This window comes from Trachinotus anak, unplaced genomic scaffold (assembly GCF_046630095.1).
Source record: "Trachinotus anak isolate AG129_WGS33_773 ecotype Australia unplaced genomic scaffold, CSIRO_AGI_Tana_v1 ptg000001l, whole genome shotgun sequence".
Classification (NCBI taxonomy): Eukaryota; Metazoa; Chordata; class Actinopteri; order Carangiformes; family Carangidae; genus Trachinotus; species Trachinotus anak.
Window position 1 is genome coordinate 6,181,915 of NW_027273852.1, and position 20,173 is coordinate 6,202,087.

At 38.8% G+C, this 20,173-nt stretch overlaps 2 long non-coding RNA genes across 8 annotated transcripts in view; one reads left to right on the forward strand and one right to left on the reverse strand.

Annotated features, from left to right (window-relative positions):
• Nucleotides 1-20,173, forward strand: part of LOC139607184 (uncharacterized) — a 40,036-nt gene that overhangs the window by 3,092 nt on the left and 16,771 nt on the right. The window contains exon 2 of the long non-coding RNA XR_011684802.1: nucleotides 39-124. This is a non-coding gene — a long non-coding RNA (uncharacterized lncRNA). The remainder of the gene's footprint in view (nucleotides 1-38; nucleotides 125-20,173) is intronic.
• LOC139606993 (uncharacterized) overlaps nucleotides 17,891-20,173 on the reverse strand; it is a 155,565-nt gene continuing 153,282 nt past the window's right edge. For 6 of the 7 annotated variants that reach the window (XR_011684795.1, XR_011684762.1, XR_011684766.1 and 3 more), the window contains one exon: nucleotides 17,891-20,168. This is a non-coding gene — a long non-coding RNA (uncharacterized lncRNA). The remainder of the gene's footprint in view (nucleotides 20,169-20,173) is intronic. The other variant, XR_011684788.1, reaches the window with a different exon arrangement.

A 20,173-nucleotide genomic window follows, 5' to 3' on the forward strand; every position in this document is an offset into this window, starting at 1 on the left:
CACCAGTATGTCTCTGTTTGTGTTCTTTAATCATGCAGAAACACACGGAGTTCATTCCACCAGAGGGGCCAGGACAGAGGGAAGTCTTCAGTCAGATGTTTAGCTGAACTCAACTCTTTAAAAGGTGAACAAAATCTGTTTGGTACAGGAATAGACTGTCTCCAGAAAAGAAAGAAAAGATCCTCACACAGCATCTGTGCAAGCAGAGTTTTACCACCCAGAGTTACATTTCATGGTTAGGTGACCTCTAGCGGCCGCAGTAGTTATGACAGGAGCAAAGAAAGAAGTCTGACACAGACATAGTCCTTAGAGGGACGGTCCGAAGAAGGAGGGTGTGTTGACAAAACACAGGACTGTCATTAGATTACTGTTAGTGTCCAGCTGTTTCCTTTATCCACAACTGGTGAATAAGCTTAACTGCAAGTTATTATTGTTACCTTGACGACAAAGTCCTTCTAACCTTAAGAAAGTACCTATTTTAACCCAAAGCATGATGATTTTTCAGAAGGTTGTTGAACAGGAAGCAAATGTGGTCTGTTCAAAGTCCTGTCATTTTGTTGTAGGGTCAGTTTGGGTTTGGATAAAGCAGTCAGAAAAGTTTTAGTAGGTAGGAATAGAAAAGAAAAGGCTGAGATGTTGGAGGCTGGTAGTTTGAGTAGTAATAGCATTAGCAGCATTGGGAGCAATAATGGGGTTGTATCAATACAGTTAGCCCACAGTACAGTAGGCCTATCAAACTCAAATTAGAGTTTGTAGTAAGATCTTATGATTTTACAATATTTCTATTAATTTGTGGCAATAGAATTAAGGCCAGTTTCATTTCACTTTCAATATAAACACTGTTTTTAAGTTCTTTTTCTTACTTTCTTTCCTAATGTTTTTTTTTTACTCATAGATATGAGTGCAAAATTTCTACAAATATATTTAAAATATTTTGAAATGAAAAAATAAATTAATAAAACAAACAGAAGAATAGAAAATCTCTTGATGGCCTAAATTAGAAAATGCGAAAAAAGAAAGTCTTAACTTGGTTAGACTGAGGACACAGTGTTCCAGCATTAGCTGAGATCTGAGACAGTTGACACTGTTAGAGCATGTATGTAATTTAACCGTGCTCTCTGGCCTTTAACCAGTGTGTGTAGTTGACATTGGCTTTACTACTAAATTGTTTTTGGTGCCACAGACCTCACTGCTTTGTGTAGAAAAATAGTTTATTTCCGGTGACCTTATTAAAACCCAACATGCAGAGAAGTATCGTTTTGATAAATCTACCTTTCACCAAGACCGAGTTTTCTTTTTTGAGGAAGGTGACAAAATTAGGAAATAAATTGTTGTTAATACACAAAATAAGGGAATACTTATGGTTTACATGTTATATGGATATGCATTAAGAAATACTGTGTTTGCCAAAAAGTCAGAACTGTGCTATTTGCTATCTTACAGTGAGATTACATATGTTTGAGGTTAAGACCCCAGGGAGGTCTAACTCCCTCCAATAAACAGAAATACAAACTGAGTACAGTACTCACTTAACTGAGAGGAGGGCGGGGTAGCCCGGTAGTGTTGCGTAAAAATACAATTTTAAAAAATACAACACTAATCACAGACATAGAGCACAGGAACATCCAGCATCCAAAATCAATTTATGTTTTACAGCTGGGGTCTCTCAAACGCATAGGTCTCTGTAAACTATTATTTATTCTCATAAAATTTAGTTTTGTGTTTCTTTTTCTTGAGCTTTTAAAGGAAGCCAGGAGTCCCCAAGACCCCCGAAAGAACATTAGGGTAAACAAAGGTCCTGTGAATGAAAGCAACAATTCTTTTTAAGTTTTGCATTGGAGCAGTCTGGCAGCATTTTGTTTTGCTCACTGCTGACATCATGGTCAACTTTTAGCTCCATAACACTTAGATACCAGCTATAATAGTGATATGAATAGTAGATGTAGCAGTAATAGTACTGTAGCCTAATGTAAGCAGTAGTATCAACAGTCATATTAGTGGTAATAGTGCCAATAGGGGCTTGAAAGCAGTGGAAATAATGGAATGGAAAAAAGACTTACAAAGTGACATAGTTTTATCTTATCAAAGAGCGAGGAAGTGGTACCACCACCCAGACACAGCATATCTCATGATCTCAGTTTTCACTATGAGATTTCTTTCGGGAAACAACCCAGTCAGATTTGTGCAAAACAAATCAGCAAAAACTAACTGCATGGCCTATTTCTCTCTGTATCCAATATCCAGTCCAATATGGTGCATATTTAGACCCTTATTTTGGTGGAGAGGTTTGGAATACTTCATTTTCAGAACAACCACCATACTTTTTCATTTTAAAGGTCGCAAGCTGTGACAATGATGGGCCAGTGAGCTTGGCCAAGGAATCATGTTGTTAACTGAGTGAAGGAGCAAGCTATCAATAATCATGAAGAATTACTCAGATCCTGAAATGCCAACCACAACCATGACAATTAAAAATCCTTGATTCAATACCACTTAAGAAAAGCACAGATGTATTATCAGGAAAATATATTCAAAGTATCAAAAGTAAAAGTACTTACTGTGGTAAAATGGTTCCTGTGATTGATATACAGTCATTTACAGTTATTATACATTGCATTATTAGATTGTTTAGTGTACATTAATGCAACAATATATAAGTAGTATCTTACTTTTGTAGCTGGTCACAGTGGATTTAGGTGAAATACATTATATACCATTAATAATAATAATAATAATAATAATATTTATTTATAGAGCACCTTTTGAAATACTTAACAAAGGCAGCCATAAAATAGAATTGATAATATCAATAGATTTCAAAGAGAGGAAAAAAAGATAAAACAGTTGGGTGTATACAAACCAATACTGAGAGATTATAAGAGAAGTAAAACACTTCATGGGAAAGTAAAATGAGGAAAAGCTCTCCAATAAGAGTACGTTTTAAGAAGAAACTTAAAGGAGGTCACAGATTCCACAAACCTGATTTTCTTTGGGCAGATCGTTCCAGAGCCTCGGGGCCCTGACTATGGACCCAAAAGGGTACAGTCCCCCTCCAAAAGGTCGCAAGATAAATCAGTGTTGGAAGGGAGTGGGTGTGAGATGAGTAATGGGGTGGGGAAAAAGAAAAAAACAAAGCTTAAATTAACAGATTTGTTTTAATTATTATTATTATTTCACTATAACCTGATACTTTTTTGCGAAATACTGGATCCTATAAATAGGAGAAGAACAGAACAACTTCCTCTCTTCACAAAGATAACAGTACAACACAGCACTTCCTTCCTATTAACGCCACCCACTACACGCTCATAGGCTCAGAAATGATACTGTATGAAGAATAAGCATCAAGTGATCCTTTGTTGTTTGGTGGGCTGAAATCAACAAATGATCTTGAAACCTTTTTATTTTTTCATTGCATACGTCGATGTCTGATGAATGCTTTGCTGAGATGGTCACGCATCTCTGATGGTCATTAACAGCAAACGTCTCAAACATAAAATATTCAAACTTGTTGCTTGGAAAACGAAGTAACTCTATTCCAAATACTCATCACACGCACTTCACACCTGACTTAGCAAAGATTTTAAATCTTTGTCATTGTGAACTATATTAACCAGAGCAACAGTGTATGAGTGTATCTATGACTGTGTTATATGAATCATCCTAGAGACCTGCTAATGCTGATGAAGATAAAAATTGATATAAAATCAAGTAAAATAAAATAAAATGAATAGAAACTGATAAGTACAAAACCAAGGTGTGTTAGATATGTTGTTTAACCATCTTACTCAACATAGCTTACCACAAGATTCACTTTTATCTATACTGTTTTATGTTGCTGCTAAAGAGAGCTGAGCACAAATCTAAATTCTTCTTATACTGCTTCCAGCTTTCTTAGTTTGACACAGTTCTCTTGTTGCTAATCTACAGAGCATCAAGGTGAAGACTGAATGTTTTCTCATAGCCTCTAAAATGTGAAAGTCTGCTGTCCTTAATCATTCTTCTCATTGCAGACTGCTTTCAATCTGCCTCCATGAAATTCTTCCCCAACAAGTATGAATGTGCTTTGCAAAGTGTACAGTATAAAGAAAATATTCCTTCGTGCTTCAGTGGCACACACTTCAATGATTGTTTGAAGTCTTTGCAAAGGGATAAGTATAATTAACCACTGAGAGCAGATAAAATGGTCACAGTCAGTATTTTGGATGGCTCGTGTGGATGTCCTTCTGTCCTGTCCTTCTACTCTTACACAGCCCATATTTGACCATAAGTGGTACAAGTCTAGTTAAAGTAGTTGCAGAGGTACTTGTACCTTACTTGGATATTTACTCTTTATGATACTTTATAGTTCTACTCCACAATACAGAGGGATATATTGTAGCTACCTCCTTCTTCACTGCATTTATTTGACAGTTTCAGTTATTAGTTACTTTCCAGATTAAACTTTACATGAAAATATATTGTCTGTTTATAGAATACAATACATTGTTAATGATTAAACCTTTTTTTGTTCATGAAGCCTTTCAATAAAGCGGTGCCTAGTTGGGACTGTCTACCATGTTTCAGATGGTCTGCTAGCTGCTCCACCAAAAAAACATTTCCCCCTAAATTTCTCAAATGCTCTCATTTAAATAACTATTTAAAGCTGGAAGAGGAACAACTCTCACATATTTCACACAGACAGAAAAGGTAAGAGAAAAATGGATCCACATTTTTGTAGCTGTTTTTTTTTCTTCATTCCTGCCCATTAATCATCTCATGTCCACTCAGATTTATCCTTTGACTCTTTGAAAGGGCCCTGATCCCTAGGTTGGTAACCACTGGATTGAAGTAGGTAAAACTAGCTCCACCTCTAATAGCTAGAATATAAAATTTCTTCAGTATTAATAAAGTCATTAATTGTGTTGGACACAGGTGCTGATATTCTGCAAAACATATTAGAATACTGTTACTTACTAAATAATGGAGTAGCCTATTTTTACATTGTGGTAATTTTGCTTTTATTTAGTAAAGGTTCTGAATAGGCCACTTGCTTGGAGTTGCAGTAGTCATAGTGGGGTTGTCGGCATCTGTTGCGCCACCACCAAAGAAGAGTAGCAGTAAAGTGAGAAATAGTAAAGGCAGGGGCAGAACTACTACAAGAAGCAGTGTGAAGTGCAGTGTTATTAGTAGCAGCATTGTTAGTGTCATGGTTTTTTACAGGTTATAATCAACTTAACTATAAGAATCAGCTCCTGCTATTTTCATGTTGTTTATTTTTACTGTATTGTGTGGTGTCAAGTAGTGCCGCTCATTGCAGCAGATCATCTCCTTTACTGCAGCTCCCCCCTGTGGTCAATAAGGTCATGTAGTTTTACTTTGCAACTCCACCAGCAAGTTTTAAAGAAAAGTGACCAGAGCTGAAGGTGTCTTATAATATTTTGTGTAACTGTCATATTATTTAGACTTTAATGTCATCATAAAATCCTGTTTTATCTCCTTCTTGCAGTTTTCTGGTGTTGTATATGCAAACCCTCATGATTGTGGTGGACAGTCTGCTATACTGAGAGTAAGACTAAGCAGCTCCTGTCACCTCTAAACATTTTCATGGGAGACTCTTTTATAATCTCCTTTGTTTAACTTCAACCACATGACATCGATCAGCTACATAGCTACAACATAGTGCCATTTCTCAAACCTCCTCCAAACCAAAAGTATCATGATTTATGGAGCAATTGTGACACAGTTTAAAAATTTGAAAGAGTTTGTTGTTTGTGGGCACAGCAAATACTTACAGTCCTTGAATAATGCTTTCTCTCTCTCTCTCTCTCTCTCTCGCTTTTTCTCATCCCCACCCACACAATACCAGTATTTGCACTGAGAATGGCCTTTACCTTTTGGACATTTTCTTAACCTGCAGCATTTGTTCAAAATAAAATTATTGAAGAACAGCCATGCAAAATACATTTTGAACAACGCAGAATGGAAATTAAAAATTTTTTTGAATGAACTTTTACCAGCCCGACATGAAAATTTAAATTATTATACAAATCTGAAAATCTAAATGATTATACATATCTACCACTGTGTAGTAAAAAAGTGCACTTTTCATGAGGTTTTTCCTCCCCTCTCCTAAACTGGCTTGTCGAATACGAGTTATCAAAGCTCTGATAGATATCAGCATGTTGCGTTTCTCTGAAAAGTCATCTAAACACTTATATTTAGCAGTGGAGAGATGACATACTAGTGCCAGGAAATGGAGCTAGATGACATTCACATGTGACAGAACTAATTCAACTGTCTCTCAGTATAATGAATCAGAAAACACTCATCACCCTGAAATTCCTCAAAAGGGATCTCCTAGTATATAAGAGTATGGAAATACACTGAAGACAGTAGGCTAACTTTAATGAGGAATCCATTCCATTTAGGTTTAGGAGCTAAATTAAGTGAACCCATGAGCCAGAATGAACAATACCAGAGGCCTGGCACTGGAGCACCTGAATGACAAACAGTCATCACCTGAGTTTGACCAGTCAACAGTGTGATCTAAATATTTAACCATTATCTTCAGGCATTGCATGTTTTTAAATGTCATGCCAGCATTACCCATGCAAGTTACAAGCCATTTATTTATTTATATATAATTTTATTATAAATTGATTTTTGTCAAGTCATTCACTCCAGGTTGATACAAGAGAACTATTTCAGACCACAAAAAATATTTTGAGCATTTTAAGTAGTGCAACTCAAGGGAAGAATAAATATTTTGGTATAGCAACTTTGATGCAGCCTCCACTTTTCAGTTCAACAACACAACATGAAAGTAATATTACAGTCTTTTTGTTTACAGTGTGGAGTTGGCTCTTTTGTGGCACTTTTTTTTATGCAGAAGTTGCAGATCAGAGATGATAGTTTTACTAGTAATATAAACTTTCCTGGTGAAAATGGTGGCATGGGAGTGATCAATATGCACTCAAGCTCCTATATGTGGTACAGCTCATATTACTCACAGCTCACAAAGTTACCATTTTATTTGTATGTACTGGATAGAAAAGATAAAACAGGCAGACCCAGACTACAAAATGTCTACAGCGTGGTGTAGAGCAGATAAAAGATATCTGTAGTCTGAGGCAGGGTGCTCAGTTGCTTTCCCACAATCAATTTTCAGTTTCACACACAAGTACAAGCACTAATAGCCCCAAGACCCTTTCACCTCAAAATGAGCCTATTGTCTAAGCACCCACAGATTAGGTTATTGCACTAATCTGTAGTTCCTTGTCATATCCTTACATCTACAACTGCAAATTCACCTGCAAAAAATATTTCTTTTTAAACCTTTGACAGAAAGAGTTGGTTCTGTCTGAATTCAGTTAAGTGTGGTTTTCATGAAGTCCACCAGCAGTTAACAGAAGAACTGTAGACTGAGAAAAATGGTGTCTTATATTTATAGAAAATGTAGTTTCACTTACGGCACATATTAAACACAATGTGCAAACTGAAGCAGGGCCGTGAAATGCTTTTTTGTTTTCCAAACTCAAATATCAAACATTAATTGTCTAAGTAACTTGTCAGTCATTTTACTACATTAGTAACTTATTTTTATATCATTACATGTAACCTTAAGGGAAGAAAAAAAACTACTAGAAAATAATGTTTCAGCTATGTCATGCAACATAGCAAGACTGCCATTACCTTAAAATAAAATGACCTCAAAGAGTAAAATAGCATTTCTGCTAAAATACCATGAAGCCAAATCAACATACTGAAGAAAAACATGAAACGTGAAATCCTGGCTGAGGCTGACAGAGGGCACTGGTGGTCTATCAAATTTTATACGCAACAGACCATTTATCTGTGCAGAACCTATAAAGAACTTGTCATGATTGCTGTAATAACACCTCACAAGCACACTCAAAAACCTCTAGTGCAAAGCATTAAAACAGTAGTACAAGCACATTAAACCTCCTTGGTTTAAGACTGTAACTGTGGGATACTGAACACTAAAAGCAAACATGTCTTTGTCTAGGCCTGCAGCACCAGTGGCGCATGCAAAACACATTTGACTTTCACATTGCGTGTCCTGTCAAGACCAACAGATATTGTGCCAAAAAAACTGAAGCTGGTTTAAGGAAAATAAGTGACTTTAATTCAAAGCCTAAGATCTCAGACCAACAGATGACATTGCTTTGCATGTCTGCAGAGTGCATGTGAAGCAAAATCTGATCATTGAAAAGGAATCTTCATTGATACGTTCTTGACGGATGCTTTCCAACCCTACATTTTAACACAGGGTGTAGGTGTGTGGTAGTGGCAATTGTGGTAAGGGTGAAGTGTTTGTGTATTTGCATGTGTGTGCACGTAGTAGGAGAGTGGGTGGTTATTTAAGCTGCCCATACACAATATAATATGCTGATGTTAAAAAATGTATCCAGTGATTTTGCTGCTGATCAAGGCAAATTCTTTGTTTACTCAAAGACTGTGGACAATTTCAGCAAAGCCAAAGCCAGTCCATTTCTGTCATTTCTGTGATTTCTTTAATCACCCAGGTCTCCTAAACTCCATGTGGTGTTCTATGCACTTAGTTTTGCATGAGCACTGGTGCAGAATTTCAAATCGGGGGACAGCTTTAGTCACATTAACAATGTAATAATGAAGCAGAGTTATAATGCATTATGCATTGTAATATTTTGACAAGTTAGCATATTAAATGTAAAACTAAATGGAATGGAGACATATGTTGTTGCATTATGCACATCCAATTTTAAGTGATGCGTAGTCAACACTATGGCCACAGCATTACAGTAGGTGGCTATTTTATTTAATAACATCCAGCACTGATTGCTCCTTGTCTAGCTTTTTGTCAGGCCACACATATATAAATCTCTGACTATGAGGCATGCTAACCTCTAACAGTAGTTCCCATATTATGGCTCCACCTTACCTGAGGCAGTTTGTGCTCAGTGACACAAGTGTGGGAAATGTGTCGGTTTACAAAATGATTGGCAAAACATTTCAGAGTAAACAGTCACCATAGTTTTGCTGTTTGTTCCAACAGCTTATATGAAATTATTTTTAAGTTCAGTGTTACAATTTGTATATACACTAGAGATAGCCCAATGTGGAGGTGAACCATGCACCTTATTAGGGCCCCTGTGGCCACCAGAGGGCCCACAATAGAGCTTTGAATGATCACATTTATTGAATTACACATTTATTAAACCCGCAGCAATGAAAGTGGTTCACTTGTTCACAGCAAATGCATTGTCTGCTGGTTTATTTTCTTACTCCTTTTAATACCCCACAATCAGTATGCCACTCAGTACTGTATTGCTTTGAATATTTAAGAGCAAACTAATACCACACCACTCTTGGGAGATTGCTACTTTTTAGAATTAAACAGAAAGATTCCTCAGACCAGGCACTGTTTTTTCCAGTCTTACACTGTCCAGTTCTGGTGAACCTGTGCCCACTGCAGCCTCAGATTTCTGTTCCTGGCTGATGGGAGTGGACCATGATCTTCTGGTCTTCTGTTGTTGTAGCCCATCCACCTCAAAGTTGGGTGAGTTGTGTATTTTGAGATGTTTTCTGTTAACCGCAGTAAAGAGTGGTTATCTGAATTACTGCAGCCTTTCTGTCAGCTCAAAACAGTCTGGCCAGTCTCCTCTGACCTCTCTCATCAACAAGATGTCCCCGTCCACAGAACTGCTGCTCACTGGATGTTTTTTCTTTTTGGCAGCATCCTGAGTAAACTCTAGAGACTGTTGTGCATACAAATCCCAGGAGATCAGCAGTTCCAGAAATACTCAAACAACTCTGTCTAGCACAATCATGCCACAGTCAAAGTCACTGACATCACATTTTATCCCTATTCTGATGTTTGATTTGAACTTTACCTGAAGCTCCGAACCTGCATCTGCATGATTTTATGAATTTCATTGCTGCCACGATTGCCTGAATAAGCAGGTGTTGTTCGTCTAACATGCTTTGTCCTTTGCAAAACACCAAAAATTACTTTTCAATTAAGTTACAAGGATTTGTTAAACAATGTTAAGAAATGCAAACTTGTCTCTGTGTCAGTTGCCTTGAAAGTGGTAAGCTAAAAAATTTCAAGTGCAATCTATAGTATTTGCTTTCTAACAGTAGTCTGTAGCCACGCTAGCAGCTCTGTGGTACTGAACTTTGGCAGATGCTAACATGCTTGCAATGATAATACTAACGCACTAAAATTTAGCAAGCACAATCTTAACCATGTACATATTGGCATGCTAACATTTGCAAATAACACATAAATGCAAAGTAGTGCTGAATTTTGAAATTATATTCCATTAAAATTTTAACCTCATGGTGATGTTAGATGAAAGGTTAGTCTTAGATTTCATCCTCAGGATGAGATGAATATCCATACCAAATTTCATGCCAAATCATCAAACATCGGCCAAGCCATTTCACTCCAAAAATAAATAAATAAATCATCATCGTCTTCTGGGCATCATGAATCTCTTCTCAAGATATTGCAGTTTGGAAAAAAGTGGTGGACTGACAAACTGACGAACCAACACTGCCATACCCAGAGACATGACTTGTATGGCTAAAAATAAGTTGCCATTGTTGCAGTGTCCCATGCCTGCTATTGTGTGCCATAGATTAGTGATACTGTGCTACCTTTACCATCTTCCACACTGTCTTTTAACATCGCCTCCTCTATTTACCAAACAGACACAACTGCACAGCAGGACAGAGAGCAGGATGCTTGCAACAGGGTGTTTTTATCCTCAACACCGACTCTTTTGATACTGATCTCTATGTGTAGAGCATCACAATTCAAATTCCAAATAACTTGGTTTGCTGTTTTCTGTCTGCATTTGCAATGAAAAAGTGACAGTGGCAAGTTTTTAAACTATGCAGCACATTTGCAATAGCAGAAGCAACAGCTGAGGCAATCCTCATGACATTACATACTGGTGGTAACAATGAAAGTTATGCAGTTTATACAATACATTTAATAATGATAAATGATTGAACAAAGGGATCAGGACATGTAGGGGAGGCAGATGTTGTTGTGGTTACCTGTGGACAATGACTGGGTCATCCATGACAGTTTAGTCCCAGTGGCAACACTTGTATGGGTGACTAACTGTTCCGAGTCAGCAACAGCCACTCAACCCCATATAACACCAACACCTCTCAAAGCGCCAGCAGGGTTTTTACTGAATCTATTAACTGAAAACAAGAGGTCGATATACAGTAGAGTGCTCAACAGACCACTGCAATACAAGAACAACCCAGCTACAACTGTCATTTTAGCCACACACAAGACACTGTATACAGACGCTGATTGCGATTTATGTAAAGTGTGTATTTACTGTGTCTATTTTATTCAACTGGAATTCAATACCACGTCAGGATGATGCCAGTGGAAGCAACCACACCAGTCTTTTAATTATTTTGATATAGTTATATATTGATATGAATAGTATTTTAAAGCTTATTTAGTTCTTCTAACACATCTAACTGCTCTGTTAATACAGCCACATTCAGTTCACAAATAGGTCCTAACTGACTTTGCATTAGAAGTGGTGGGGGTGTCCCGGCCTACATTCAAGTGGAACATGTCTGCATACATACTCCCCAATTGAAGTAGGAATCTAAGCGTCAGCGTCCAGTCAGCCCCTGTCTTGAGGCAAGCGGAAACCATGACTGGCCTTATGAGGGCAATATACTGTGACATTAAGGTTCAAATTATTTATCACTGAATAATTTATACATTTACTGCTCAATTTATCCTGGACCTGTCTATTTTCTGCAACAAAAATCTAGTCCTTCTTTGATGTTTATTTGGTGCTCTTTGATTCATTTTTCATTGAGCACAATTCATTTTTAAGTTGGATGCAGACAAAGTAAGATCAATAGACTGTTTAATTTAGTCTCACCATGTCTGCAGACGCTGATCTGTGAAATTGCAGAACAGCAACGGAGGCAATACAGAGACTTCGGAAACATTCAGAGCACAGAGAGAGCACATCTGCCTGCAGAGCATACCCGCACCACTCCTGCGTCATTTATATTGTTTGTTGTTGCACATGAGTGCACCAAAGTGTGTGAATGTTTGATTTTGATGTGGGCCCCTGTCTCAACCAAGTGCTCTAACCTGCACACACACATGCACAGACACCAGTTAGTAATCCTTGACCTTGTGAAGAAATGCTTAACAGATTAGAGAAAGGGGTTTTGAAGGCATGAGATATCACCTGACTCTGTACTACATCAAACTCCAATCGCACATAGCCTCATAGCACAGCCCAAATAATTCTGGATTTGGATTTGTTATGGCATTTTGATGCTTTCTGTTTACCCAGGATTTATAATCACGTCTTCAGTGCCCCACAAAGCCTCAGCAGATCCAGCTAGAGGCTGAGATGGCAAACAAACCGAATTACCATGCAGGGGCGGCTGGCAGACAGTTCATCATGGCCAAGGTCAAGAAGCTCTTCAATTTTTTAAAACATGAAGATATGCATCTGCCCACTCTGTCATAACCACTTTCAAAGTAGTCTCTTTGTTTGTTGGTGGGGCCTTGGAGTCCAGTCATGGCACAGTATCTCATCACCTCTCTGTCAGGCAGCTCTTGCAGTGTTCATTACTTTGTCCCAGATTGATCTGTGCTCTCTGATGACCGTGCAGCCATTTCATTTCTGTTGATCACTGCTTTTCCACCTCAAAGAGCATGGGCTGTAATGGCCCTCCAGCAGCATAGCACTCCAGTATTACCATCCACCGTGTCAGAATCCTGCAGTAGTATAAGATACAGTTATGCTATTGCACTCCCTGTTTCAATGACAGGATAACGCTTAGTCTTGTGACCAATTAACCACTAGAGTTCATAAATGTATAATATTAAAAGCTTGTTTGTGTCATAAGAAACAATATGCCTGAAAATATTGAAGCTGATTTGCACAACAGACCTTTATTCCATTGTAGACAGGTAAACAATAAACCAAAATTCAACATGTCCACAAAAAGACATTTTCATTTTGTTCCATCAAGGGCTTTGACATACATTTGCTTCTACAATGTTATCAGATTTGGGTCACAGTGGAGGGAAAATGTATTTCAAGAGGCTTGAGAAAAATCTCATTTGGCACACTCAAGTCAGCTGCAGTAGCTCAAGGGCATGGGATGAGCGATGTCATTACACTAGCATAGTGAATCTGATTGGTCACAGCTCATATGTGGCAAAACGACCTCAGAGTGCTCCACTGGTTTATCGTGGGGATAAATGAGATCAATGAATTCTTTAAATGAGGACATTACCAAGGGATAATATAGTATTGTTATCCAAAAGTATAATGTAATATTATTGACAGTGCATGTATGATGCACTGTACAACTAGGCTTTGTTTACATCAGTGATATTTGGAAAAAAAAAACTGTAGAACCAATCAAGACAAGTTAGGAAACAACAAAAATGTATCTCATTTCATGCTAAATGCTAAAGTCAGCATGTTATCATGTTCACAGTGACAATGATAACACGCTGAGGGTGATAACAGGTATAGTATTAACTGCGTACTGTTTTTGGTTAAGCATGCTAGCAAGCTAACATTAGCTGAGAACTGCTCCCTATCTAAATATAGCTGCAGATGATGCAGACAGTTGAAACTTGCTGAATGTAAAATGTGATGGATATTACCATCAAAGGTTTCATTTCAAAAGGTTCTGTACATTAATTTGAATGAACAATGATCTGTGATTTGTCCTGTTACAGCTGTTAAAATGGCAATATTATTGAAGCATGTTTAGCGAACAATTTAAACAAAAAAATCATTAATGTTTCTGCCCATGTTGTGAAACTGGTGAATGGTTACTTTTTTTGAAACATAATTTAGCCTCCTCGGAGGTGTTGGTTGACATGCAGATGCTACTGTCTTGGTTCCACACAGTCACCACTTTTCTGTGCATAGGTGTGAGAAGTAAGAGGGGTTAGGTTTCAGGGTTAGAAAAGTTCTGCATATCTGTGTGGAGAAATCACACTTTAACGTATGCATTCAATAACCACAGAAACCATGTTGGAAATTCTGTCAAGTGGGGGTGTTTACAATCTGTGGACCACCATTTCCCACACAGAAAGTAACTATTTTCCTTACAGCATGATTGGGAGATAGACAGTGATGACAAGTGAAACCTTCTCACATTGTCTCGATTCCCCCTGCATACCCACAATGGGTCTGACTTTATCTTAAGATCTGATGAAAACGGTGCCTGACTTAAAAGAGATTTTGTGGTTTGCAGGCAGTTGAGCTGGGTGTGTGTGTGCATGTGTGTGTGGAGGGAGGTGGGGGTGGTGTTCAGGGAAGAAAGAGAAGTGAATTTATATTGTTTTTCAAAGGTTATATAATTCTCAACTGTGGCTCTAATGAAAAAAGCACAATGTAGATAAATGTGAAATTAATCAAAAGAAATAATCAAGTGGGATAACTCACGACTCTAGCTACACTGTTTTCCAACACACCGGAACAACTGTTTCCTCATTAAAAGCAAATCATTCCAATAATTTCAAGATAAATCTCAAAACAGTCATTTTACAATGGAAACTACCTCAAATATGTCACAGGTTATTTTTTTTTTTTAGAAACTATTATTTTACAGCCTCTTTGCTTTCACTTTTTATTTTCACTTTCACTGCTTCACAATTGTTTCAGCGATGTTACACTCAAATGTATTTTAGGCTGTTTAGAAAAGCTTTACACCAGAGAATAGCAAAATGATGACTTGACATTTTACTGTGCAAAGCTTCAAGGTGGATAGTCTGCTGGGTTCTGATGGATTAGCAGGGAACTAACGATTTGTACATGGATAATCTCATTAATGGTTTAAAAAATCCAGGTGCTCAGGTAATCTTTTCATGACATTCCACTAATCTTAATCCTGGTGGGATAATTCCTGCACTGCAGCATGCTAATCTAATCGCTATCTCCACTTTTACTCTTTTTGTAATAAAGATATTTTTATGCAGCGGATTAAAATAACTCTGTTTACACTCATGACAGGCACAGTATCAATAGCGTATGTAGTGAAATTTAGGTTAGGCATGTAACTCCCACCATGGTTAGGGTATATGTTAAGAAATTCTGTTCATTTAGTCACTGTGTTAAAACCCCAGTGTTTTAATACTTTCCTACACAGCTTGATCTAAAATTGAATAATGGGTAAAGTAGCTTCAGCTTCAGCAAGACCCAAATACGACTTCTAAAGCCAACATTAAAACATTTATTGCACTCAGGCTAAATGGGTTTCACAGCAGGTCTTTATGCAGCTGGTAACTGTAGTCATGTCAGTGACCCATGAGAACAGACACCTGCTCCTTTCATCTAGCTGTCCTCAGATATTGGATGTGATGTCTTGAGTCCAATATGAAGTTTCACCAGTTGCTGAAAGACATTACTTAGTGTATCTGCTCCTGTAGCTAAAGCATAAACTAGATTAAGTGATCCCAAATCACTCATAGTTTATTGAAGCTATGGGAGACATTTTTAATTGTTGCTGCATACATTTGCACAGTGTTGCATGCAAAGTGCTGCTGCAGCACATCATGGTTACATTACACTTCAGAAGTGATGAAAAAAAAATGTATTCTTGGTGCAACAGAGAACAACCACTCATATAAGAATTATGACAATGAGTGTTTTGTTCATCAGCGCTCTGTAACATTTGAATAGCATATAATACAAAACAGAATCAGATACGGTGGCCTGTCTTTCACAAACACAAAGCTTATGCAGAAGAGATGCATGATTACAGTGCATGCTGAAGCTTTTGCTATCAGTGATGAAATAATAAATGAAATAATAGCACTATGATCCTGAGGACCAGTCTTTGGTTGGATGTTCACTGAAACTGAAAGCTTGGCACTGGCTGATAAACTCAGAACAGATCATTTTTTATAATAAGTGTGATTCATATAGTGTGCACACATTTGTAGTTTAGCAGAATGCTTAATTATGAAGAAGAAATCTTGATGAATACTTGCAGATAAATTGAGACACGGTATCAAAACCAAGAGGGGGAAGAAGATGTCAGAGTGACCAGCAAGAGCCAAGCTTCACATTCATGTTCTTGCCTGAGTGCATAGAGAATGAAGACCTCATGAATCAAACTGTCAGCTGTGATGGGAGCAAAATGAACCGGGGGTTCCTGGGATCATCTTTGATTAAAATGTTGCCACTGTTAAATCATTGACACACTAATCCATTTTGAAGCCAAGGGCGTATCAGCACAGAAACAAGATTTTTATTTCTATGAAATATTTACCTGTTGTCTGCTTTACAACACTGAGAAATTGTCATGTTATAAGGAAAAAAATACATTTGCAAAATACGAATGAGCAATTGTACATCAATATGTTTGTCAATAATATGAGCTAATTGGATTCACTGACAGAAGGGTCCATATGTTACTGGCTTTCCCTTTGTCTCTAACCGCTGCTCATAAGTAAGAAATATGCCTCGGCTGTCACTGTTACTGTGAGGTGAGAAATGTAGCATGTTGATCTCACACTAGCCCACATCCTCTGCCTCTTTTATCCTGCTCACACTGATCGCCACTGTGTGACCGGTGTACCTTTCTCTCCGCGGCACTGTCAGCTCTGGTAATTGACTCTTGCAGTCTCTGCTGAGCCGTCCACTACATGGCCTCTCAGGCTCCACTCCCAATTACAGGCTGTAGCTCCCTGATGGGCTGAGGTGGATGACCGGGAGGGTGGGACGGGGGGGGGGGATGCGGAACCAAGGGTGAGCTGGATATACCCCGGAACACTAGTGGCATACCCCTGTAAAACTATTAACTTAAGTTTGTACAGGTGTCACAACTTTGACGCAGGTGCCAGGATTTGACACATCTATCTGTTACATCCAGGATACATTGTTGACTTATTAGTTAAATCAGGTAGCTGACTCACTGCTGTACAAGTTGAATGTGAAGGCAGCAACAGAATCTGTCCCGCTCTATTTATCCACTGTGTAAACCAACAGATTGGGTGGGTTGAAGTACCGTTCAGTCTTCAGCCTAGGCCACACAGAGAGAGGTGTTTCTTTTTGGCCACCAGGCACAGCTCAAGCAGCCAATGATAGGGCACCATTGGCCAGTGGCAGCCTGTCAAAGATAATAACCATCACCGTTGTAGCTGTGTTTGCCAGAGGGAATGCGTGAGCAGTAGTTTTTGTGTTTTGTATGCATGTGTCTCACTTGCTTACTTCCAGTTAAGTCCATTGTTTCTTTTCAGCCTAAAATCTCTGGGATTATAACAATCTGTGTCTTCTTTTTGTAGTTTTGGCTACTGTTTTGTTTAAGTAATTGCTGACATCTATGAACATGGCAACACCCTTACAACAATGTTCAAGCAGGCTGTTATTATACCAACAAATTAGCCAAATCATCTTAGAATCAAGGTAAAGAGTGCATCAAAAATATTATAATAATATTATAATAATAATCCCTCATTACCTAGAGAAACTGTGTGCATATACAATTGATGTAAACATAGGAGGTCAAAGTTGAACTAGAAAACTGGTTTGTAAACTTTATTGTCCTGTGTACAGGAAACAGTCTCTCACACAGTGCAACAGAATTTTTAATCTGTGAAATCAGACATAAAAAATCAGATATTTAATCAGACATCAGTAAATCCCATAGGAAAAGACACAAGATATATAAATAACAAAAACGCAAGAAACAAAAATACATTGCCATGTGAACAAGAAACATGTAATGTGTGCAAATTAAAAGTCAGTGCAAATGAAATGTAAACATGTAGAGTCTGCAGAGGTAGGTTGTCAGTAGTGATTCCTGTCCATGTTCATGTGTTGTGTGTGTGTGTGTGTGTGTGTGTGTGTGTGTGTGTGTGTGTGTGTGTGTGTGTGTGTGTGTGTGTGTGTGTGTGTGGCCAGGGTCAGATGAATCCTTGCGCCTCTCAAAGTCAGAGGACAGTCCGTGGTACCGGTGGAAGGGGCAGTGGGTGAGTGTCATTCCCAAGGCTGATGGCCTCTGGGTAAAACTGTTCATCAGTCTTGTTGTCCTTGCTGTTTCACTCTTGTAATGTCTTCTTGATGGTAGGAGGGTGAATAGGTTGTGTTGTGGGTGGTTATTGTCCATACTGCTGTTGGCCCCTGCTGATGACCCCAGTCTAGTAGATGCTCTCTGGTGTTTGTAAGGCTGTTCCAGTGATGGTTTGCGCTGTAGATGCTTATCCTGTGCTGTGCAACTGCCAAACCAGACTGTGATGGAAGGCTCTTGGTTTTGCATCTGTAGAAGCTGCTGAGGATTTGGCTGGCATGCCAAATTTTCACAGCCTTCTTAAGAAATACAGATGCTGTCTGGATTTTCTCACCAGTTGTGTGATGTTGTGAGTCCAGCTGAGATCTTAGTAGAGATGTGAACGCAGATGAATTTGAATGTACTCACTCTCTCCACCTCAGTGGTGGATGCTGCTCACTCTTCCTGTTTAGTTATAGTCTTGAATGTGTGCCTCCCAATTCTAACAGACTGGGTTCTGCCTGTTTGGGAAGTTCAGTATCCAGTTACAGAGGGGCAGCACACTGATGGTGGAAAGCTTGTTGATGAGTTTTGATAGTATCTCTGTGTTGAACACTGAACTGTAGTCAATGTACAGCTGTAGAACATAGCTGACCCTGCTTTCTAGGCATCTCAGGCAGTATGTATTGCTGTGATGACGGAATCCTAAACCTGCTTGGTCTACTTTTTGGCATTGTTTGATGATGGCTGTTTTAAAGCACGGTGGGGATTGAGATATGTGACTGGGACAAGCTGAATATGTCCACAAAGACATGTGCTAGCACTGATGAGCAGGTTTTGAGTGCGCTTCTGGGCCAGGTGCCCTCCAGAGGTTTATTTTCCTCAGGGTCTTCACTACATCTGCAGATGTGATTGTGAATGGTGGATTCAGGCCAACTCTCTCCCCAGTGGCTCGGTGTTGAGGACCTCAAAGCAGGCATAGAATTTCTTTAACTCATCTGGTGTGATGCGCCTGTCAGTGATCTCAACTCCTGCTTTTGCCCTTTTCTAATCACTTTACTATTCACCTACATTTGTTTGCTTGTGTTTGTCCTGTTATCACATTTCTTTTTAGCTGTGTTGCTCCCAGATCTCAGAAACTGAATATTATTTCAGTATTACTGAGAGGACTGATGGCTAAAATTACAAATATGAGACCAAGGTTGTATGACATCAAAATTACCCTCATCAGTTGTTGCTGATGTGCCCCCTTTCAAAAATCTAGCTACAAGCAGGGCCAAGATGGGTATAGGGATACCTTGTGGAGATCACAGGAACTGTGGTTTGTCAGCATGGACTGCTTGTGTTTCCTCCTCCAAGTTTCTATTGTTGATGGATTGTAGGTAGTGAGAACAACATTCACTACAGCAAACCTTCTGCCAGCTGCAGTCACAGCACTCAATCACAGTGAATCAAAGAACATAAGGTCTGCACAGCAGTAGTTTCCTTTTCAGTCACAAGCCAAGCTGAAATAGAAGTAAAGTGGACGCAACGCCACACAGGCACGTGCATAGCCTCCACTTGTGGTAGTGATAGCGAGTGAAATCCTATAGGCTACAGTACGATAAATCAAACCTACAATGTAACTATCTGAAATGGGCAAGTATACATCCAGCTTTACTTTCAGTAACAGACAATCACATCCAACCCCCAATCCACAACACTACAATCCCTGTAAGACCAGGAAATAAAAAAGAAAAAGAGCAAAGGATTGAACAGCCAATCATTTTAGCTTACAACATATGTGAGCCACAGATTGCACTGGACGTTATTACCTCAGTGGACCACTATCACTGCCTCCATCAGCCACCCTCAAGGAGGGGGGTCGGATGTCGGGGGGTTGGGTGAGAGAGGAATGTTTTTAGCTTAGTAGTTGTGAGGCCTAATGGTCCATCTAAGATGTGCACAAACCAATTAGCCTGCCTGACCTCAGAGATGGTGTGTCAGCCTGTCAATCTTGAGGAGAGGGGGATGACAGGCAACTCTTATCACTGCCTGACTGTTAAAGGGGTCAGATGAGTAGATGAGGAGGATGGAGGGAGCAATGGGTAGATGTTATTGATGGCAGAGTCTGGCAGAGTAGAAGGGTCAATTAGGAAAACCACTAGTGGCACCAACCCCTAAA